The sequence below is a fragment of the Canis lupus genome, chromosome 34 (genome assembly GCF_048164855.1).
Source record: "Canis lupus baileyi chromosome 34, mCanLup2.hap1, whole genome shotgun sequence".
Lineage (NCBI taxonomy): Eukaryota > Metazoa > Chordata > Mammalia > Carnivora > Canidae > Canis > Canis lupus.
Window position 1 is genome coordinate 10,608,613 of NC_132871.1, and position 21,499 is coordinate 10,630,111.

Genomic DNA, 21,499 nt, shown 5'->3' on the forward strand with positions numbered 1-21,499 from the left:
ACCAGAGAAAACAAAACTGGGTTTCAACCATGAGCCCAAAAGAAGACCATGCAGGGCTCCTGCTGCACGCATCTGCTCCCACTGGAGCTATTTCTCACGAAGCTACATCTGTAATGTTCTCCAGGGTGAGCAGCAGCAGGGATTTCTTTATTTAGCAAGGGCTAAAGATCCTTCCCAGCAATGCAGGGGGAGGCCAATGAGTGTCATAAATAGCTACGGGCGGGGCCTTAGGAGATGCACCCTTTGGAAACAAAGACATGTTTGAAGCTGAGTTTTAACCTAAGAAATGCCATCTTATGTTCCTTCGGGTAAGATTTTTCCTTCCCAGGAGGGGGGGTTCAGATCTCACCCTATGAATAAGCACAAGTGATCCAGTAGAAGCAATTTTTTTTTTTGTAAGACTTATTTATTTATTTATGAGAGAGAGAGAGAGAGAGAGAAGGAGAGACAGAGTTGGCGGAGGGAGGGAGGTGGGCAGAGGGAGAAGGAGAGGGAATCCTAAGCAGACCCTGTGCTGAACGAGGAGCCCTACGCGGGCCTTGATCCCGTAACCCTGAGATCACAAACTGAGTTGACACCAAGAGTCAGATGCTGAACTGACTGAGCCACCCAGGCACCCCCAAACAGTTCTAGTAGGTACCTGCTGTGAGCCTTCAAAAACCACTTGCGTGTTTGCATTGCGCTATGAAGGACAGTTGTCTTTTTCCATATATGCTCGCAGAGGCATTTAATAAACAGTAGTTGGAGGAGTGAATGAATGAATGAATGAATGATGTCTGAGGAGCTGTGAACGGTGGAAGAGTGAAATGAAGCATCTAACAGAATCCTTCACAGAGAGCCAAGCCTTGTTAGCTAGGCCTAACGTTGATTGGCATTTTTAGTTCTATTACTTAATAGAGCGTTGAGATTTTTCAAACTATATTTAAAAGATCTAAAATCTAAAACTGTAGCTTTAAAAGGCCAGGACTACAGTGTTTCCCTAATACTTTTCCTAAGAACTGTTTACCTCACGTTTAATATTGGCACTGCCACTGTTCCTGCAATGAATTGACAAACCAGTTCAATACACCTCATTTAGAACCATTATGGGGCATTTCATCAAAGATCTGGTTATGAATGTCTCCAAAGAAAGGATCAATGAGGTTTTTATTATGGTCGGGAGGGATTTCTTAGGGGAAAAAAAAATCCCTATAAAATGCAGGCCACTAGACTAAAGCGTGACCCAGACAAAGGACACGTTCCATTTTATTCTATTGAAGGTAAATATAATTTTTATGTTTACAATAGTCTCTTCCCGCATATATTATCCATGTAATTGTTTACGTTTCAAAACTCACTGGATGGTAGTTTTACAAGCAGCATAGATAGACTCTTCGCAGGAGTTAGTGCTTGGGGACTGCCTTAAAGAGAAAACTGCCTTATAATTAGCACATTTGGTACATTAGCAATAAAGGGCCCCATGGAGGGTAAAACAAGCCTGAAGCTCACCAAACCCCTCTCTCTCTCAGAAGAGTGTTAGAGTGAGGTTCAGGGGGCTCCTACTTGGCTACAGTTGGGTCAAGGTTCCCTTGCATCATGGTCTTAATTAAAGATCTTGTGAAACATGGTATAGTTAACCATTTCTTCGTGTATCTTCTTTACACAAAATGAATTAATTTAGCCTTCGTGTGGTTCTATTTAGTTCCAGATCGTTTTATCATTTGATAAGAAAAACATTTCTAACTGGCTTTAGTATTTTTCTTCAGTTTGTACCTGCCAAGTCAGTAATTTTAAGGAAGCTGAATAAAATTTTGAGAAGTGTTCTGTTTTATATTACCTCGCCAGTTTTGTTCAGCCTTATTAGTCAACCCTTACACTTTTTGCCCATTCTACAAATCTCGGAAACATGTAACAAAAGCACTTGAGAAAAGCAAACACTATTTTCCTGTAGGTATCAGTCAAGGCTCTTGGGATGCAAGGCAAAGAACCCGGGCTCTGTCTAACCCAAGTCAAGAAGCAGGTGGTGGGAAGGATACTGGGACGACTTGGGTTGAGGGGGAGCTGAACCATGGGTCTTGGGTGGTGCCGGATGCTCCACGTCAGAGCCCCTGGCTGGGCTCCACTGACCTTCAACCTCCAGGAAAGGGAATGCGACTGGCCCAGCTGGATCTAGACCGTCTACCCTTGGGCCACTCCCATGTGGTCAGGAGCTGCCTAGGAAAGCACAGATGGGGTGGCTGAGCGGCCACCCTTCCTCATGCTGCCCACCTTCTAGACTTGTCTGTTGTAGGCATCTCCTAAGTCACTTTGGCTGTATCACATCTGCCAATGGTGAGTGCTTACATTTTTTCAGAATAGACTCAACGGCAACAATAATAACACCTGATATTTTTGCCAAGTTTTATAGTTTCAAAACCCTTGGCATACATTATTAGCATTCATAATAATATAAAAAGCTACCACTCACTGAGCACTTCCTAACTTTCTGATGGTAAATTATCACGTACAGGTGTGCTAACAATATGCTAGGCGGGTGCTAAGCACTAGGCATAGATTATCTCTAATCCTTACAAAAAAAAAACCCATTAAAAAACCTAGTAGGTTTGTATTCTTATCAAATTGGTCAGGTCATTTCTGGAATAAGACAGGATATAAATAAAGTAAAAGAATAAATATAAAACTAAAGTGATATCTCACACACGGACTTATTTGACTTTCCCAAGGCCCTGACACAATCATAATTATTCACAGTGCACAGACAAGGATGCCAAGGCCCACAGAGAGTTTCTGCCCTAGACCTGTAAATCTATAAATGGTAGAATTTTCATCTCCTAACTGCCTGTCAGTGTTCTTTACCGTATTAGGCCAATAGAACTTGAGCGAATCTATTGATAAGGATATTTCTAGAATTTGGCCTATCTTAGTCAAACTCAGTTTTAGTTCATAGGATCAAGAGTCATTACAGAGACAAATCCTTGCTGAACTGGGTTTATGTTTTAGTTTCCTTAAGAGAGAAGAGAGGGAAATGAATGAATTACAGTATAGTCTAAATTGCCATAATGAAGAGACTCAGTTCTGTGACTTCAATTCTCTCCAACTTGAGTCTGGGATGAGCAGGCCAGGTAAGGTGGGGGAGTGCTAGTATCCTTCACATGTGCCTTCTGGTCATCACCGTTCCCAGCAAGTGAAGAAGATGAAAGTTTGGGGCAAGCAGCTCAGGTTTTAAGACCTAGAATATGTACCTTCCCACTTTGGCTTCTGAATTCAGCCACATGGGCAAACGTCCTGCAAGAGAATATGAGACATGTACTTTCTAAATGAGGGGATGAGTGTCCACCTAAAGTTTAGAGGGGGATGTCACTGAAGGTGGGGAGGGGTAGTGGAAACCCGGGGTAAAGTAGCCGTTTCTGACACAAGGAGTATTTTCACATGTTTTTGTTCTGTTTTGTTTTGGTTTTTAGCCATCAGAAATTGAAAAAAGAGCTGCCCATAATCAGGAGCAGATCCAGGTTTTCTGGGGCCTGAAGCTTATACAATCTGGAGGAAATGGTGTATGGAGATCTTGTTCAAGAAAAATAATACAAAAATATTGAACTTTGGGAAAAGTTACAAAAACATATGATCTTAGGAACACATTGCTCGCCCCTCCAGGGGCCCTGCTTCATCCAGGACCTATACAAGTGAGAAGCCTAGAACCTTAAGCCTCATTAGCTTCAGGGTAAACCAGTGTATCCCTGTAACAGCTGGATTTCTCTAACTCCTTGTTCCTGCAAACTTACAGACATATAAATGCTATGACTTTGTATCTGAAAAAGTGGCCAAGTCAATGACAGACACTGTGGGTGTGATTTTTTTATAGTAGCCTATTCAGTCAGTCTGGAGCCTGGCGGCCCAGCTGGTGGTTGAGAGGCCTTTAGTGAGTTCTTCTGACCAGCTAGTCTGTCAGCCATAAATAAACATGGCCAGAACAATGACTCATAAAAAGAAAATGGTGATGTTTGTTTTGTTTAAGTTGAACTGGAAGCGCTGGATCCCATTTCTGACCATTTCTGACCATCTTGACCAGCACTGTCACCTAGCCAGGCTCAGGTCCCAAAACTGTAGAATAAGGGGCAGAGCTGGATTCTGCTTAGGCCTCCTACACCGTGGGGAATATTCTGGTGGAATCTTAGTAAAATGGATTCTGACCTGCTTCACCTCATGGGCCTGAGCTCAAAGAAAAATGATAAGTCATTACAATGGTCACTTAACCATTTGCCTAGAGTAAATCACAAAATATGATAAACACAATTTTACTAAAAATATACTTTGAATGGGGAGGAGAAAGCTCATATAGGTGTCCACTCTGGAACGCATGCTTCTTCGTTAGATATTTCCAGACATACACAGTTCTCCTCGGTACAGCTCAAATATTCATTCATTCATTCATTCATTCATTCCAGGAGCATTCATTTTCTGCTTGCTCCACACAGGTAGGCCCAAGGACACAGGGAGGGATAAGGAAAGTGTGCATGAACACGCACATACATGCACCCACACACAGTGGAGGGTGAAAAGGGCTGTGCCAGGGTTATGTGTGGAGCCCTGGGGACACACACATGATCCTTGACTGGGAGAGGGTAGAGATGCCACATCAAGAGAGGATGGAGGCATGTTTAATATTAGTCATCATGAGGACTATTTCTCTCCTTGGTCCACTAGGCTGGAACAATCGCTCCCTTTCCAAAACACTGGGTACACATGACACCAGTGATATCCCCTTGCCTGGCACTCAGCATCAGCCTTATCTTTCCCACTGTAATATAAATGCTGGGGGATGATAGGATGGAATATGAGCAGGTATGATGTGCAAAGGACACGGATGGATATTTATTAAGTATCTGTTTTAAGTTAGGCAGTTTTACATTGTTTTATTTAAATCATATTTTTAAAAATTCAATGAGGAGGATAATATCCCTATTTTGCAGATAAGAAAATTGGGGCAATTAATTAATTAATTAATTGATTAATTAAATAGGCGTCTGGCTGGCTCAGTCTGCTAAGCATCTGACTTCAGCACAGGTCATGATCTCAGGGTCATGAGATTGAGCCCCACGTCAGGCTCCACACACTGTCTTCTTGTCCCTCTCCCTTTCCCTATGCTTCTCCTGCATGTTTGTGTGCTGGCTTGCTCATGCTCTTTCTCTCTCAAATAGATAAACAAAATCTTAAAAAAAAAAAATTTAAAAAAAAATAAGTCTAAGGAGTTGGTCCAGGCTCACATACCAGTACTGGTAGAGTGAGAGAAGATTTAAACCCAGTTGTCTCTGACTGCAAAGCCAATATACTTCTTAGATACCAGGCTTACTCATTTTTCTTTTACCTCACAGTACATAAAACACTTGATTACTATTTTGTTAATAAGTAAGTAGTCTCACTGGGTCTTTCTTCTTGGGCCTTCTTGAGATTAATAACAGGGAAATCTACTACAGCCTGGTTTCTCCTGGCATAGAAATCAATGAATTCAAGATAAACACGTAGAACACTAGCTGCCTTAGCAACAGCCATTAAATAATGATTAAATTACATATAATAATAAATAAAATAAAATGACGTTGAAATAATGACATCTAAAAAAGAATTTTGGCAATTAAACACTCCAGAGTATTATGTCAACATAATGCCCATTCCAAGCTTACTGGTAAACCTGTACTCTGCACCTTCAGCTCTTAAGAAAAAAATACATTTAAAAAAAAAAAGGAGAAGAAGAAGAAGAAGGAAAACCCAAGGCCATGATTGTTGGAAGTGGTTTTTCCCCCCACATAAAGTAATTTCTGTGTTGACTGGCAGCTATGTGATTTAGTTTGGCTAGTTGCAGTCATACCAAAAGCAAATTTTCTTTTTACCAAATCCTATTATATATCTTATTACTGGGGTATGAGAAAACATTACCTAGCATTTCCTATTTAGTGTTCTTAGAAAAGAATCATCTATCTTCCATTCTAAGCAAAAGAAACTAGATATGTTTTTTAGTTAGTATTAATATTCCAGCCACTAAGTTCCACGTGCTATTATGGAAATAATATATCTTATTAAATTTTTTTTTAAAGACCTGGTCATAACCTACACGATATATACTGTTTTCAGCACTAATATTAGACTAGCACAATAACTCTAAGCTGATTTGGGATTTTGTGTCTATGCACAAAAACCCAGCAGTTCTGTCTTCTGATGCTCTTTCAAGACTCTTCTCAGTCAACTTTGCATGGCATATTTAAAAGAACTTACTGTAATAGTCAAACTTTTATTGAAATCCAACTCATTTTTAAAAATAAAAATCCTTTGCACTAAGAGAAGATTCAAGACCCTTCAAATGATACAACAGAAAACTAATGTCGAATGATAGAAATTATTCTCAGAAAATAGTAATATACACGTGGAGATGTGGGCCACTGCTAGTGGACCAGCGATAGCAGGGTGAATTGAAGCAGCTGGCCAGGAAGAGAGGACAGCTAACCCAGTAATAATTGGGGCAAACAAAAAGTAGTAATATCCTATTAGTTCATTTCAATGTAGATAGAGCCTTTAAACTACAAGTCTCATATACTTTCATCTTCGCCCAGATTTCATGAAAACAGCATCAGCCATTTTTGTTTCTTTCATGGACATTTTTATTTACCTTCTTCAAAGAACCTTAGAATCATAGAGTTCATGTAGCTTGCAAATAAACCTCACAGTTGAAAACATTGAGGCAGTGGGGCGCCGGGGTGGCTCTGTCAGTTAAGCATTGACTCTTGGTTTCAGCTCAGGTCATGATCTCACAGTGGTGAAATGGAGCCCCATATTGAGTTCCATGCTCAGTGGGGAGTCTGATGGAGATTGTCTCCCTCTGCCTCTCTCTCTCTCTCTCTCTCTCTCAAATAATAAATAATAAACCTTAAAAAAAAAAAAAAGAGGATGTGCCTGGGTGGCTCGGTTGGTTGAGCATCTGCCTTTGGCTCAGGTCACGATCCTGGAGTCCCTGGATTGAGCCCCGCATGGGCTCCCTGCTCAGTGGGGAGGCTGCTTTTCCTTCTGCCCCTCACCCTGTTCTCATGTTCTCTCTCATTCTCTCTCTCAAATAAATAAATAAATAAATAAATAAATAAATAAATAAATCTTTAAAAGAGAAGAAAGAAAGAAAGAAAGAAGAAAGAAAGAAGAAAGAAAGAAAGAAAGAAAGAAAGAAAGAAAGAAAGAAAGAAAGAAAGAAGAAAGAAAAAAGAAAGAAAGAGAAAGAGAGGAAGGAAGGAAGGAAGGAAGGGGAAGGAAGGAAGGAAGGAAGAAAAAGAAAAACAGAAACATTGAGGCAGAGAGAAGCAAGTGCTACACCCAAGTTCACAACCCTTTGGAAAAGCCAGCATGAGAAGCCAGCCTTCTAGACCAGGTTTCCACCCTCAGTACTATGAATATTTCAGACCAGATAATTCTTTGCTGTAGGGGGCTTTGTTGTGTCTTGTTATCTATTGGGTAATATTACTCTTATCTGAGCCTATTATCTATATAGGAACTGATTCCGCTCTACTTCTCTTTATTGTATCAATGATTCCTCAGCGCAAACCCAGTTCCAGATATGCCCAGGCTTGCTTTAGGAGTGTTCATTTGTGAAAAGTCCACACCTTTTTCCTGGGAAAAATTGTGGTGAGATAGAAAGAGCAGATAAAATAGAGCACCTGCCAGAGTTAGGTTTAAATTCAGGTTTTGCCACTCACTACAATATTTTTAATTTCTCTCACCCCCATTTCCTCAATTATAAATGGGAATGACAGTGCCTATATCCAAGGTTAAGTATTTTTTAAGACTTTATGTATTTATTCATGAGAGACACAGAGAAAGAGGCAGAGACATAGGCAGAGGGAGACACAGGCTCCCCACAATGTAGGACTCGATCCTGGGACTCCGGGATCACGCCCTGAGCAAAAGGCAGATGCTCAGCTGCAGAGCCACCCATGTGCCCCCAAGATTAAGTATTAAGTAAGAGTTTGTAAAAGCCATGACTCATTGCCTGGCCCCCAAGAAAAGCACAATGATGTTAACTCCCTCCTATTTTGATCCTTCTCACTAATCATGGTACCAAAACTACTAGAAAAGATGAAGCATTTTCCGATGGAAATCTGGTGGTGCTATAGTACAGATCTTGAAGACTCAGAATTGAAAAAGCTGGTCTATATTGAAGAACTTTAGGCCCAAGCTTTGCCAAGAAATCTCAGGCCTCCCCAGAGAACAATCTGCCTGAATTCTAGGTATTGGTGAAACTAAACCAAGAGAAGGACAACCAAGTAGCTGGCATCTAATCAGGAGTCCCAGGGCAGAAACACACATGCAGGTAAGATTCAGGCCTTGAGTCAGAGGCTTAGTAAATGAGATCTGGGTGAGTTTGTTAAGGGTGAGGATGAGGATGAGGATCAAGGGACTTCTTCCATCTTATAGAGATCTTATTTGTCCAGAAAATCTTTCCAAAACAGAAGTTCCTTCCTTTTGGAAGCCTGTGGCAGTGTTACAACTTTAAAACATGTTGAAAACATGACTAGCAATTATTTTCTATGGAAAAATATCTGGAAAAACTTTACTGCACATGGCAAGGCAACATGATTCTCAAAACAACTCTTTTAAAAAAGGATTAATGTTTAGTTAAAACTTACAGTTCTTAAGATTTTATTTTGCCCATGATGCCTTATTAACTATTGGACAATGTCCATCTCATTCTGAGCCTATTATTTATGAATGAACTGATTCCAAGCTCTGAATTATATTATGAATGAACTGATTCCAAAGCTCTGAACCATCTCTATTCTACTTCTCTTTATAGTATCAATTAAAGACTTGTGAATAATGAAAAACAGAAATCAATAATTTAAGTTTAAAATTTTTATTTCCAATCCCTCCTTATTGCTTTTGAATTTTAGTATTCTATTTCAATAGAATTAAAATGTTATGTACTTGATGCTATGTATCACAGCTTTATCTGTACCGGTATCACCACCATCACCACCAATAACAAAAACCTGGAAACAACCTAAATGTTTGTTGTTTATTGATTTGTGTCCCCCCCTCCCCCAAAAAAAGATATGATGAAGTTCTAACCCCTACTACCTCAGAAAATGACTTTATTTAGAAATAGAGTCTCTGTAGATGTAGTCGAGTTAAGATGAGGCCTTTCGAGTGGGCTTTAATCCAATATGACTGCTTCCTTTTAAATAGGCAAAAATTTGGACCCGGACACAGACATGCACAGAGCGAAGACAATATGAAGAGACAGAGGGAGAATTCCATGTGAAGATGAAGGATGTGAATGAAGTCTATAAGCCAAGGAATGCCGAAGATTCCCAGCAAACCACCAGATGCTAGGAAGAGGTAAGGAAGGCTTTCCCTACAGGTTTCAGACACACTTGCAGGTGAGATTCAGGCCTTGAGTCAGAGGCCTCATGAATGAGATCTGGGTGATGTTCATCAAGAATGGGGAGGAAGTCAGGGATCAATGGAATCCTCCCAGATTACGGAGGTCTTATTTCTGAAGGGAGGAGGGTTTGGACCCCACCTCATATTTGGACCCTGGGAGGAGGTTGGCCCACACCAAACCAGAAGATGCCACATCATATAAACTGTGGAGTCCAGTGCTGGTAGTGAAAGAAGGGCTTTTCTGGGTCTCCCTGGAGTCTATGTGGCTTGGATAGGACCCATCAGTTCTACATGCTCCTGAAGCAGACACAAATGGTAGCAGCTGGGAACCAAACCCGGGGCCCTCCAGGGCTAGAAATAAAATGGAAGGACTAGTCCAGGGGTCACAAGTAGCATGTAGCACAGATTCAAGGAACCTGCAGTGCCATGAGCCAAGGTGAGGAACTCCAAGTTCCTAGGGGAGACCTCCAGCCTCACCCACAGGCTAGAAGGCTATACCAGCAATGGGCCTCCACCGTACCTGTCAGCCAACGCTCACTCTGAAATCCATCCCACCTCGGTGATCACCTTCCCAACAGTTTTATGACAGGGACAAATAAAAATCCCAAGGGAATCACTAAAGCTACAAGGATCTATGTCCCCTTCCCCCTTATTTTCACACACCAAGATCCTTCTGAAACCAGGGTAGGGGCAGACCTGAGTGGAGTCCATTTTATCTAAAGCACATGAACATCTGTAAAGACTGTTTACTGCAGACTAATTTTACCAGTTAGAAAAAATCTAGTTTTTAACCCTTTTTTTCTTCCTCCCAAGACATAAGTGAGGATATACAAGGAAGATCAAACTGGTCTTTTTTTTTTTTTTTAAGATTTTATTTATTTATTCATGAGAGACACAGAGAGAGAGAGAGAGGCAGAGACACAGGCGGAGGGAGAAGCAGGCTCCATGCACGGAGCCCGATGTGGGACCCGATCCCAGGGTCTCCAGGATCACACCCTGGGCTGAAGGCGGTGCTAAACCACTGAGCCCCCCAGGGATCCCTCAAACTGGTCTTAAACAAACAAAAAGGAGATATATTTTCGTCTATCTGAGTAGATTAGAAGGAAACGTGTGACCTTACTACATGGGTGTGCAGACGATGATGATTCAAAGGAAATACCCCAAGTGAAAACAATTTATTTTTTCATTTTTTAACATTGTCCTAAAGAAAGAACATCTTGCCTCGCCCGTCTCTGAAGGCGGTTCTACAGCTGCTGCACAATCGCATACTTACAGTAAGACTGTCTAAATTTTGGGAAAGTAAACATCTTTCCAGCCAAGGCCTGGTTCCCATAGAAAGGAGTCAAGAAAGTTGAAGGTGCAGAAGAGCTTTTCTTTTTAGGTCTTCAACTCATCCAGACCTCTGGAATGATAGTGAAAAAGTGGCCGGAGCGAGAGAGTGCAGGCTCAGGACACCTTGGGGCCATCGGTGGGCGCTCAGCCACCTGCCGGGAGGCCGCCACCCAGGCCCTGCTCCACAGCTGGGAGCACTTTTCCTTTCACACACTCTTCGGAGCTCACGTGGTATGTCCCCAAAGTAATTCAAACTTAATGTGGAAGAACGGCCTGCATTGCATGTCTTTGTTTCCTCACTTCTCTCTCCTTTCCGAGGAAGGCCAGCTGTCCCGGGAGGCCCAGGCCTGTCCCTGCCCGGGAGCGCCTGAGGCATGTGGTTTGAAGGGTGCGATGACAGGACGGCCCGCCTCCCTGGGAACATCTGCTCCTCCGTGCATCAGGTACGGCGTCCTGGCTTCAGGGACTCTTCCCACTGGTCTTCAAAAGGCCTCTGCTTTCAAGAAGTGCCTTTTAAGCTGCATCCGCTAAGCGCCAGCAGTGACCCCTCTAACATTTGCCAGCTGGTGCTCGCAGGACTCAGCCAGCCGCGGGGAAGGCCTCGGACGACAGCAGCCAGGCTCCTACCAGGAAGGAGGCACAATCACCCCCGTTGGTGGAGAAGAAGACGACAAAGAATCTAGGAATGATTCCTTCACTCTCAGGAAGTCATTACAAGAATAACAGTTGGCATTTTATTTTAAGAATTTATTTATTTATTCATAACAGAGGCAGAGACACAGGCAGAGGGAGGAGCAGGCTCCCCACGGGGAGCCCCAATGTGGGACTCGATCCCAGGACCTCCGGGATCACCACCTGAGCTGAAAGCAGACCCTCAACCCCTGAACCCACCCCCCCCCCAGGTGCCCTATCAGTTGGCATCTTCAATGGCCAATCTGTGCTTCGCACTTTAATACTGGACTTCAATTAATTTTCATAAAAGCTCTTTCAAGGTTAGTTTTGCTATCTCCGGTTTTCAGATGGTTCAAATGAGGCTCAGAAAGTTGAAGTAATTTGCTCATGCAAGTTGTGGAACTGTGAGGGGAAACTCAAAACTACTGATTCTAAAACCCACGCTCTCTCCTCTGTTCCCTGTGTGTGTGGGTATGTGTGTCTGTGCTGGTGTGCAGACTCTACTGATAAAGGATAATTTGAAGGTATTTGTTAAAAGCACTAAAAATGGTAACTTTGGCACTTCTAATTTTGAATTTTATTAAGTTGTCTCAAGAAATAATAGATATATACAAAGATGTAGCTAAAAGGTTTAGCTAGAAGGTAAACTAATATTCAACCCTGGGGGTTTAATTTAAAAAGCAGTATCTTATTTACATACACTAAAAATGCTGTGAGACCATTAAAATGATGCAAAAGGAAATGGAATGAACCTGAAGAGTTCACAGTATGGCACTAAGTTCGTTTCTTTGTTTCAAGCTTATGTTCTGGGTACTATTGCATACATAACAAAGTGCCTCGATCACTCCATTTTTTTTTTCTCAAAAACTCGTAGGTCAGGAATTGGAGGTGGGGCTCAAGCAGTTGTTGCTTGAGGTCTCTCACGCAATTGCAACAGAATGAAAACTCAGTCACCTGAGAGCTCCCCTGGACTGGATATCCAAGATGGCAGACATCTGGGAGGTGAGTTTGGGGGCTGTTGGCTGCAAAGCCCACACCTGGCCTCTTCATATGGCTTGGACTCCTTTAGAGCAAGTGGAACTTCTTGCATGGTTACTTGGAGCTCCAGCATAAGTGTTAGGAAGAACAAGGTGGAAGCTGAATACCTTTGCTCACCTAGCCTCGGAAGTCACATAGAGTCACTTCAGCCACATTCTATTGGTTACAAGCAAGTCACAAGCCTGCTCAGGTACAAGGCAAGAAAACAATGAAAGGAATATAAAAAGGTTTGCAATTAATTTTTTAAGCTATCATAGTACGTCATTAAAAAGTTTTCCTAATATAGTTGCATTTTTGTTAAGTTGGCATGTGGCTAGAAAAAAAGTTATAAGGTCGTAAATAAAACATTAAAAGTGATTTTCTCTGGAGTTTGGCTGAATTTGACTTTCATCTTTTTTTAACCTGAATTTTTATCCTGAATCTCTATAAAATGTGTGATCAGAAACTAATCGAATAAAAATATTTAATTTTTAAAGTCTGAAATGAATACTAAATAAAATAATATTTATGAAATAAAATAATATTTTATCTCCATATTCTACTAGCTAGGAACTTTGCCCCACATATCCATCTTCCAAAATCACCACAGAGTAATCCATCACACATAAAACCTTCAGGTACAAATTACACATGAATTCATACATGCTTTCTATCACATTCATGTCAATAAATCTCCTCAATGTCTTAGACCACTGCTTAACTGCCATGTCTAGCAATTTATAATGAGCCTTAAAACACAATCAGTGCAGGAAAGCATCGAGGAAGTGATCATGGCCGTGGCCTTCTCATGCAACACCTTCAGGAAAACTCACAAGGCCCCCTGCCATAGTCTCCTAACTATGGCTATTTTTTGGCAGCTGCTGGTGGTTTTTTCCCATAGAAAGTAAAAGGAGATCTCAGATCAATCAGCTGCATCAGTTTTTTTGAGAATTGTGACTCTGGGAGGAGTAAAAGAAAAGATCAGCTCAATCGGCTAAGTCCACCAAAAGTGATAAATATTGCCTCCACAGCAAATGGATAGACATGAGTGGGATGATCCATTCAGTCAGGCTACTTTCAATGCTAACACCAATTGCTGCAGACAGAAGAAACAGATGTCTTTCACTTAGTGAGTGGAGGTATGTACTAGATCAAAATATTCACAAAAATCTCAGAGGCTAGACCATATTAATGACCCTCTCTTTTTCTTTCCTCCTCCCCTGAAAAACACTATTAAAAAACTAAGGTCACCAGCTGTTGCATGCCATCAAGAACTAAAGAATTTATAGCAAGAGTCCTATTTAATTACAGCTCATGAAACTGATCCTATGGTATTGCAGACCTTATATATAAATATTATTTATATCCCCAACTTTCAGGAAAGCAAGGTCTATTTCACAACCTTGCCAGAGGTCAGGGATCTGCCCCTGATGTTAAACATAAAAGGAGTTGTATAACATAGCTAAACAGATTACGGGCTGGTGTGCAGACATGGTTTTCTTCTCCACACAACTATAGCTCTCCTTTTTTCACAATGGAGAAAGAGCTCCATTCAATACACATCTCCTGACAGCCAAGAGAACCTGTCTAAAGAGTGCGTACTTAATTCAGAGGGCCATGGGGAGCCATTGAGGGCTTACCAAGAAAGGAGTAATGTGACCTAAACTACGCCTTAGGGGGATTAAAGCTGAAATTAGTAGAAGAGAAAACAAAACTACATAAATTTGAAAACTAGTTCTTTGAAAAGACTAATAGAATAGGTAAATCCCTCCCAAGCTTGATTAAGGAAAAAAGAGAAAAACAGTAAAATTAGGAAAATTTTACTGAAATTTTACTCCCTGAAAAGGGAGGCATAATAACAAGATCTGGAAAGGCTAAAAGGGCTATCATAGAATATAACATAAAACTTATAGTGACACATTTGAAAACCTAAAGAAAACAGATGACTTCCTGGGGGAAAAAATAATTTTTCATAGTTGATCCAAAAACTAGTAAGTGTGAATGAATGAATACACTGTGTACACAAAGAGGTAATGATGGGCAACCTTTTGCATGAATCCAAGAAATATTTTTGGATTGGAGATTGTTTGTAAGGATTAAGAAAGAGAGGACTGAAGCTAATTCTTAGTAACCTGGCCTAATTGAGTGGAAAAAACTAATTTAATGCACAGAAAGACAAGGAGAAGGAGCTGAAAATAAGGGAAAGAGAATGAGTCACCTTGGAAACACCATGAGGTATAGCCAAGTGGTGAGTACATCCAAGTGGCAAAGTATAATGACCACCAAGTGTGTAGATTCACAGACTGATCAGGATGATGCATTGGAATGCAAAAAGAAAACAGATTATATTTGTTTTTTTAATCTCTATTCTTAACATCTAGATGTTTGTGTCATTTTACAATGTGTAAAAGATATTAGTACTGTAGTACAAATATCCTAAGTATATACATATAGCACGATAAATGCTCAAAAAAATCTTTTAGTGATATAGATGACTAACCAAAAACATTTAGGGGTATATCCATACAGTAGACTTGAACTGCCACAAAAAGCACAGAAAACAAACAGCCCCAATCGGAGCACGACAAAAGGCTTGTTTCCTTCAAGAAGATGCAATTTGTGCTTACGGTGTTTGAACATATTGAAAGGAGATTTGCGCAATTTCAGCAGAGTTTGGATTGAATTCAGTGCTAAGGACATAGATAGTAAATTACAATAATTTTCTTAAACAATTACAAAACTCTAGGGAAAATAAAATATTGTGCAAGATAGAAAAAGTTCCTGATCATACTACGTGGCTCACTGCATGAATCGCATCTACATAGTCATAGTTATTTAAACACAGCACAAATATTGACATAAATAAAATTACTGTATAACAATACTGAGCGGATGAGGACATAGGGAGGGTGTGTGCCTTGTGGGAGGAAGGTAAAAGTGTCACAGTTTTATCTGCCAAGTGAGAGGTCAATGTGATAGATAACGTCTGACACTGAAAAATAAAACTAGTATCTATGTAAGTATCAAAGAAAGTAAATCTCAAGAAGGAAACATTACATTTGACCTCAAGGAGAGCAAAGACTCAAGGGAGAGAGAGATGCACAAAATTATCTATCACAAATATGGGACCCAGAAGACAGAAAAACTAATTCTGCCCAAGTTGCTCAGGAAAAACATCACAGAGAAAGAGAAAACCCCATCATCCATTCTCTCCATCTTTTCATAATAGGATACACTCCCCATCCCCTATCTCCACTTTAGGTTGCAACTGAGTACAATGTCACTAGAGATGCTATTTCCCGCCTCCCTTCCTACTAATTAGGACCATGGTACTAAATTCTGAAGGGAGCAGATGTGATGTTTGCAGTTCTGGATTACATGCTTAAAAAGAAGCTCCTTGTTACCTATTGCCTACTTTGGCCCTTCCCGTGGGCTGAGATGCAGGTGTGGGTACCTACCCAGACCATGTGGACAAGGACAAATCCCAGAGGACGGCAGAGCAACAAGAGAGTACCTGGGCCCTAAGTGATCCAATGGGACAACACAGCCTATTTCAAGCCTGTCCACCAGCTCAGACTTTTATGTGAAATAGAAATAAACCTTCCCCTTTGTTTCAGGCACAATTATATATATATATTTAAAGATTTTATTATTTATTTATTTATTTATTTATTTATTTATTTATTTATTTATGAAAGAGAGTGAGAGAGTGCACAAGCAGGCAGGGAGGAGCAGAGGGAGAGAGAGAAGGAGAAGCAGACACCCCATTGAGAAGAGAGCCAGATCCCTGGGTGGCTCAGTGGTTTGGCACCTGCCTTTGGCCCAGGGCGCGATCCTGGAGTCCCAGGATCGAGTCCCACGTCGGGCTCCCGGCATGGAGCCTGCTTCTCCCTCCTCCTGTGTCTCTGCCTCTCTCTCTCTCTCTCTCTCTCTCTCTCTGTCTATAATGAATAAATAAATCTTTAAAAAAGAGAGAGAGAGAAGAGAGCCAGAGGTGGGGCTTGACTCCATGATCAGGAGATCATGCCCTAAGCCAAAGGCAGACACCTAACCGAGCCACCCAGGTGCCCCATATTTTAGGCACAACTATCCAAACCAGTATCTTAAACAACATAGGGACCCTGTCTGGAAAGAGTTCTTGGGCAAAGTATAAAAGAGAGAGGCACCAGGGCCAGGAATCATGAACATGGGGCTATAGTGGGGACATCACAGGAGAGAGTGGGAAGTTGGAACTCAATGTTGTGAAGCCATATGCAGGAGCTTTCACTTATCTGGTAAGAAATTAGGCACTAGCAAAGGTTCCTCTGTATCAATAGTGCACACTCTGTCTCTAAACCATGTAATTATCTGAAAATAATCTGTAATCGAAATCATGCATTTTTAAAATTACATAAAAATAGATTACATGTAAACTCTATACAACAGATTACACACGATGCTTGATATCTCTAAGAATATCCTGGTTGGAACTCGTAGCTTTTCTGCTATATTCCAACTTGTCTTCTGCCATTCAAATGATCACTTGAGAGCCTTGGGAAATAATTTCTTTTTTCATGTATAAAAGAGGCATTTCTAATGATAAACTTATCTTCTTAGTATTAAAAAAAAACTCTTATGGAAATACTCTTGCCTTATTAAGCAATGTTTCTAAATAGTCTATGATGCTGAATAGAAACTTTAATAAATCGATTGGAAAGAAATGAATATTTAATAACTGCTGGTGGAAAGATCAGCTGGATATCCACATGGAAAAAGAAATTAAATTCACTTTACATATGATAAAACAATAAAAAGTAAAAATGAAAAGACTACAATTCTCATCCCAATAGTGGTACAAAGGAACTGTATAGCAATTGAGAAACATTATTGACAAGGTATATGGGAGCAGCAAAGGGAAAATGAAAAGTGTATCCAAAATAGAAGGAAAACAAAAGATAAGATGTAATAAATTTATTTGATTACACATGAATAAAATGTTTAATATTTTTAAAAACGGATGCAAATCCAAAAGTGGATGCTTTCCACTTTTTACTAAAAAAATTAACAAAAGGACAGAAAACAGATTAGAAGATACAAATAAAAGTCAATGCTTACAATAATATTCAGATTTCCTAAGATTAAAAATGCAAACTGAACAACCATGACCTAGTTCATGCTATTATATTAGCAAATAAATTTTTAATTGCTTGTACCCTCATACCAATAGCATTGCATATTAGTCTTTTTAAAAAGTTGTTTAGAAGAATACAAAAACTCTGTAATCGATCTTTTAACACAGTAACTTACTTTGAGTAGCATATGCCCAAGAAAACATTTAAAAGAAAAAAATCTACTTGTACAATAGGTTAAAAAAAATCCCACAATTAGGAAGTGGATAAATAAAATTTGGTGTATTGTTGCTATCATAGATTTTAAGTAGCTATTAAATAATACTGATATATGTAAAGTTACGTGCAAAAATGTTTGAGACCCCAAAATATTAAATAGAACACAAATTATTCTGTTTATTGATGATATTTATGTAAAATGTAAGTCTCTATTGAAAAGTATCAAAGAAGACATCTATGTAACTAGAGCTTAACATTAAACAATTCATTTTTTTCTGTAAAATGTTGACTGGGCAATAAAAAATAAAATATTAATTGGTGAGAGGTTAAAAAAATACTTCAATCATCTTGCAATCACCTTGAACCCCCAAGCAACAATTATTGTAAGTACCATTTACTTTCAAGAGCATGCCAGCATTTCTGCCAACCTCCTTAAATAGAACATCTTGGTTAGGCATCATAGCAACCTGCAAGCTGGAATCTATCTTCTTCATTTTACTGATGATAAATTGAGGCTTAGAGACAGTGAATAATTGACCAAACGTCATACCAAAATAACACACCAACATTACATAGTAGAACCTAAATTAAAATTCAGAATTAATTACTTAATTAATTAACTAAAATTCAGTTCTGCCTCCAAAGTTTTTATGAAGACCTTTCTTTATGAGGATCAAAATAGCCCATACTTGTTGAGGAAGATATGGAAAGTAGGGGGAAAAACATTATTTAGAGGAAAAAAGTCTATAATTCCACCATCCAGAGGCAATCACTCAATATTTTCACAAATTTCTTTCCAGTGGTTTTCCAGCATATTTTCTTTCTCATGGTTGAATTCATAGTCCATATATAATTTCATGTCCTGGTTTTTTATTTCACATTACATCATGCTCATAAGTTTTAATGGTAGCATAATACACTATTATATACACGTTCCATACAGTTAGGTAACCATTCTAATATATACTTGAACGCTACCAGTTTTTCACTATTAACAAAAAGCACTGCCATAAACCTCTCTATACACAAATAATCCTCTGCAAGAAAATCAATTAAAATATAAATCATTTTAATAAAAGGTATGAAAAATGTTAAGACTCTTGTTATATTTCACCAAATCTCTTTCTGGGAAGGTTGTATGAGTTCACAGCAGCAGTGACTGAGGTTTATGTCACAACACCCTTACTGTGACCATTGTTACTTTTCATCTTTGCTAGTGGATAGGTGAAAAGTTAGACATACCATTCTTATTTGAACCTACAGATGAAAGTTGCTTTTTCACATGTTTTTACAAAATGCAAGGGTCTTCTTCAGAGGTTATGCTAATTCCCCTAAATTCTTCCAGTGTTAGGCACGTCATGAAGCAATCATAAGCTCCAGAGTTTCCTATTACAATATGCTGCCTCCCAAAGAAAGCCTATCTGCCATCTTTATTTCATTTATTCACCCACCCATCCATGCAATCCTTAAACAATCTTTATAGAAGGTCTTTAAAGTATTCACATCCTCTAACCCCACAGGCTTTCTGCTTGTAGAACGCCTTCTGTGGACCAGTCACATTCGATTTGTTTTCTAAAGAAACTGGAGGAAAATAAACCCACGGAAAGAGCCCCCATCTTTTGCTTTTCTTTGTTTCTTTCACCTCATTTCCGCAGAGCAAAACATATTGCCAGAACAGCTGTCTTGAAAACAGTGGAAATTAAGCAGATGGTACCACCTGTAGCTGTGGAACTACAGGCTCTATGAGAGGCTACCTACCTAGTTGTGCTAACGTCCAGTTATTCTCAGTTTTGTTGGGAGCAGCACCAAGGCTTGACAAGATTCTGGTTCAGAATCTCTCCGATAGATAGATAGATGATAGTCTCTGAAATAACAGTGAATGATCATTTCACTTTCTAATTTAATCCGCTATGGAGCAAGTGCTCTATCAAACAGCTATCATATCAGTCACTTACAGGATGTCCTGAGGTTGATCTATCTATAAACCCATTACCCACCTTCAGTCTAGCTAACGGTGTGTCTCTTGGTAGGAAGAAGCAGAGTGGCACAGCTTAACTCTCCTGCAGCACAAATGTGTTACTTATGTCGTGTGTGTGTGTGTGTGTGTGTGTGTGTGAGAGAGAGAGAGAGAGAGAGAGAGAGAGAGAGAGAGATGCTAGGGATAGGCGGGTCAGTGAATATTCTGTAAGACTTAAATTACTACAGACCAACAGGTCTTCAGGCTTCATACTCCCAAGCATGTGTGCATCTGTTCACTTAACAGACTATAGTGGGTGCTTTCTATGGGCTAAATTTTAGAGATAAAATAAGGAACGAGGTGGATAATGTCACTTCCCGTGTGTATGGCCCTTGCATGGCTCTTACACTCTAAAGGAGAAAGACAGTTAACAATATAAAAACAGGACAATGTCAGATTATGATAGAATCAATAGGTGATACGGTAGTGTAACTGAGGGCTGGCACCTTAGACTTCCTGAGTCCAGGAAGGCCTCTCTGAAAAGCCAACATTTCAGCTGAGACCTGGAGGGTAAGAAAACACCAAAATGTCAGCCACAATGAACCTCCAGGGAGGAGGCCTCAGGTGGCAGAGAGTGGGCTCTCAAGGCACAGAAGGCCCCCCAGTATGGTTGGAGTAATGTAAGGGCTGGGGAAAGAGATGAACGAGGTAAGTTTCCAGAGAAGAAGAAATTGTCTGAAATCCTGTTAAAGGGTTTAGACCTTCCTGCAAGAGCTAAGAGAAGACTTTGAAAGACTTTAAGGGTGAGGGGGGATATCACAGAAAGAGATCCAGTTGGGTTTATATTTGTCTTGTCTGTATGGCTAGCTCCCTCACCGCCAATTGTTTGCCTAAACATCATCTGTCCCATGACACATCATCTGTCCCATGACACATCCTCTGTCCACTTTATTCAAAATTGTGAACCTAACCATCCTCTCCAACTGCTCTTCTCACATTTCTGATCCCTTTGAACCTGCTTAACCCTTTCTTTTCCCAGGACATTTCTCACCTTCTAAACATTCCATGCAATTCACTGGTTTGCTATATTTACCATTTGTCAGCCTCCCATGGGAATATAAGTTCTACGACCCAAGGGGTATTTGTTTGGTTCACTGATCTCTCATCCCGAGAGCCTGGAATGGCAGCCGGCACATAGTAGGAACTCAATAAACACTTATGATTAAATGAATGAGTTGACATGAAGATAATAATTTGATGTAATAAGGAAATAGCATATTCATTCTTTAAACCAATTTTTCCCAGAGAACAATCTGAGAAACCCATACTCTCATCCACAGCAGGGGAAGAATCAGGATGGGACGCCTCAATACCAGTTGCCACTACTCCATTCTAACCGTCTCAGTTTTTTTTATGGTATCAACAGCCGGGGTCCTCAAGGGGTGAAGAGCTACTCTGTGTTATTCTTGGGCATTTACCCGAGCTGGCGTGTCATTTCACTTGGACATGAAGCAATGTGCTTTTTATTGCTTGTGACTTCTCGTGCTCTACCTTATAGTCCTGCTGCCGGTAATAATGACAGGGCCGTAAAGCCCGTTCATTCATGTACTGGAATGTACTACTCTGTACGGTGCAGCTGTGGCCATCAATACCATTATATCAGCTCACCGAGGTGCACACGATGATTAGCTACTATATTTACTGAAGTTTTGAGCATGGCTAAAACAGAAAACTTGCAAGATTATTACAAAATAGCAAAATATGCTGACAAGCTCTGCTTTAGTACCTTAGAATTACA

General features: G+C 40.2%; 1 long non-coding RNA gene across 1 annotated transcript in view; it reads right to left on the reverse strand.

Moving 5' to 3' along the window:
• Positions 1-2,972: 2,972 nt before the first annotated feature.
• The window catches only part of LOC140624309 (uncharacterized), a 62,701-nt gene continuing 44,174 nt past the window's right edge, over positions 2,973-21,499 (reverse strand). The window contains exons 2-3 of the long non-coding RNA XR_012023801.1: positions 19,503-19,608; positions 2,973-3,264 (exon numbers count right to left, since the gene is read on the reverse strand). This is a non-coding gene — a long non-coding RNA (uncharacterized lncRNA). The remainder of the gene's footprint in view (positions 3,265-19,502; positions 19,609-21,499) is intronic.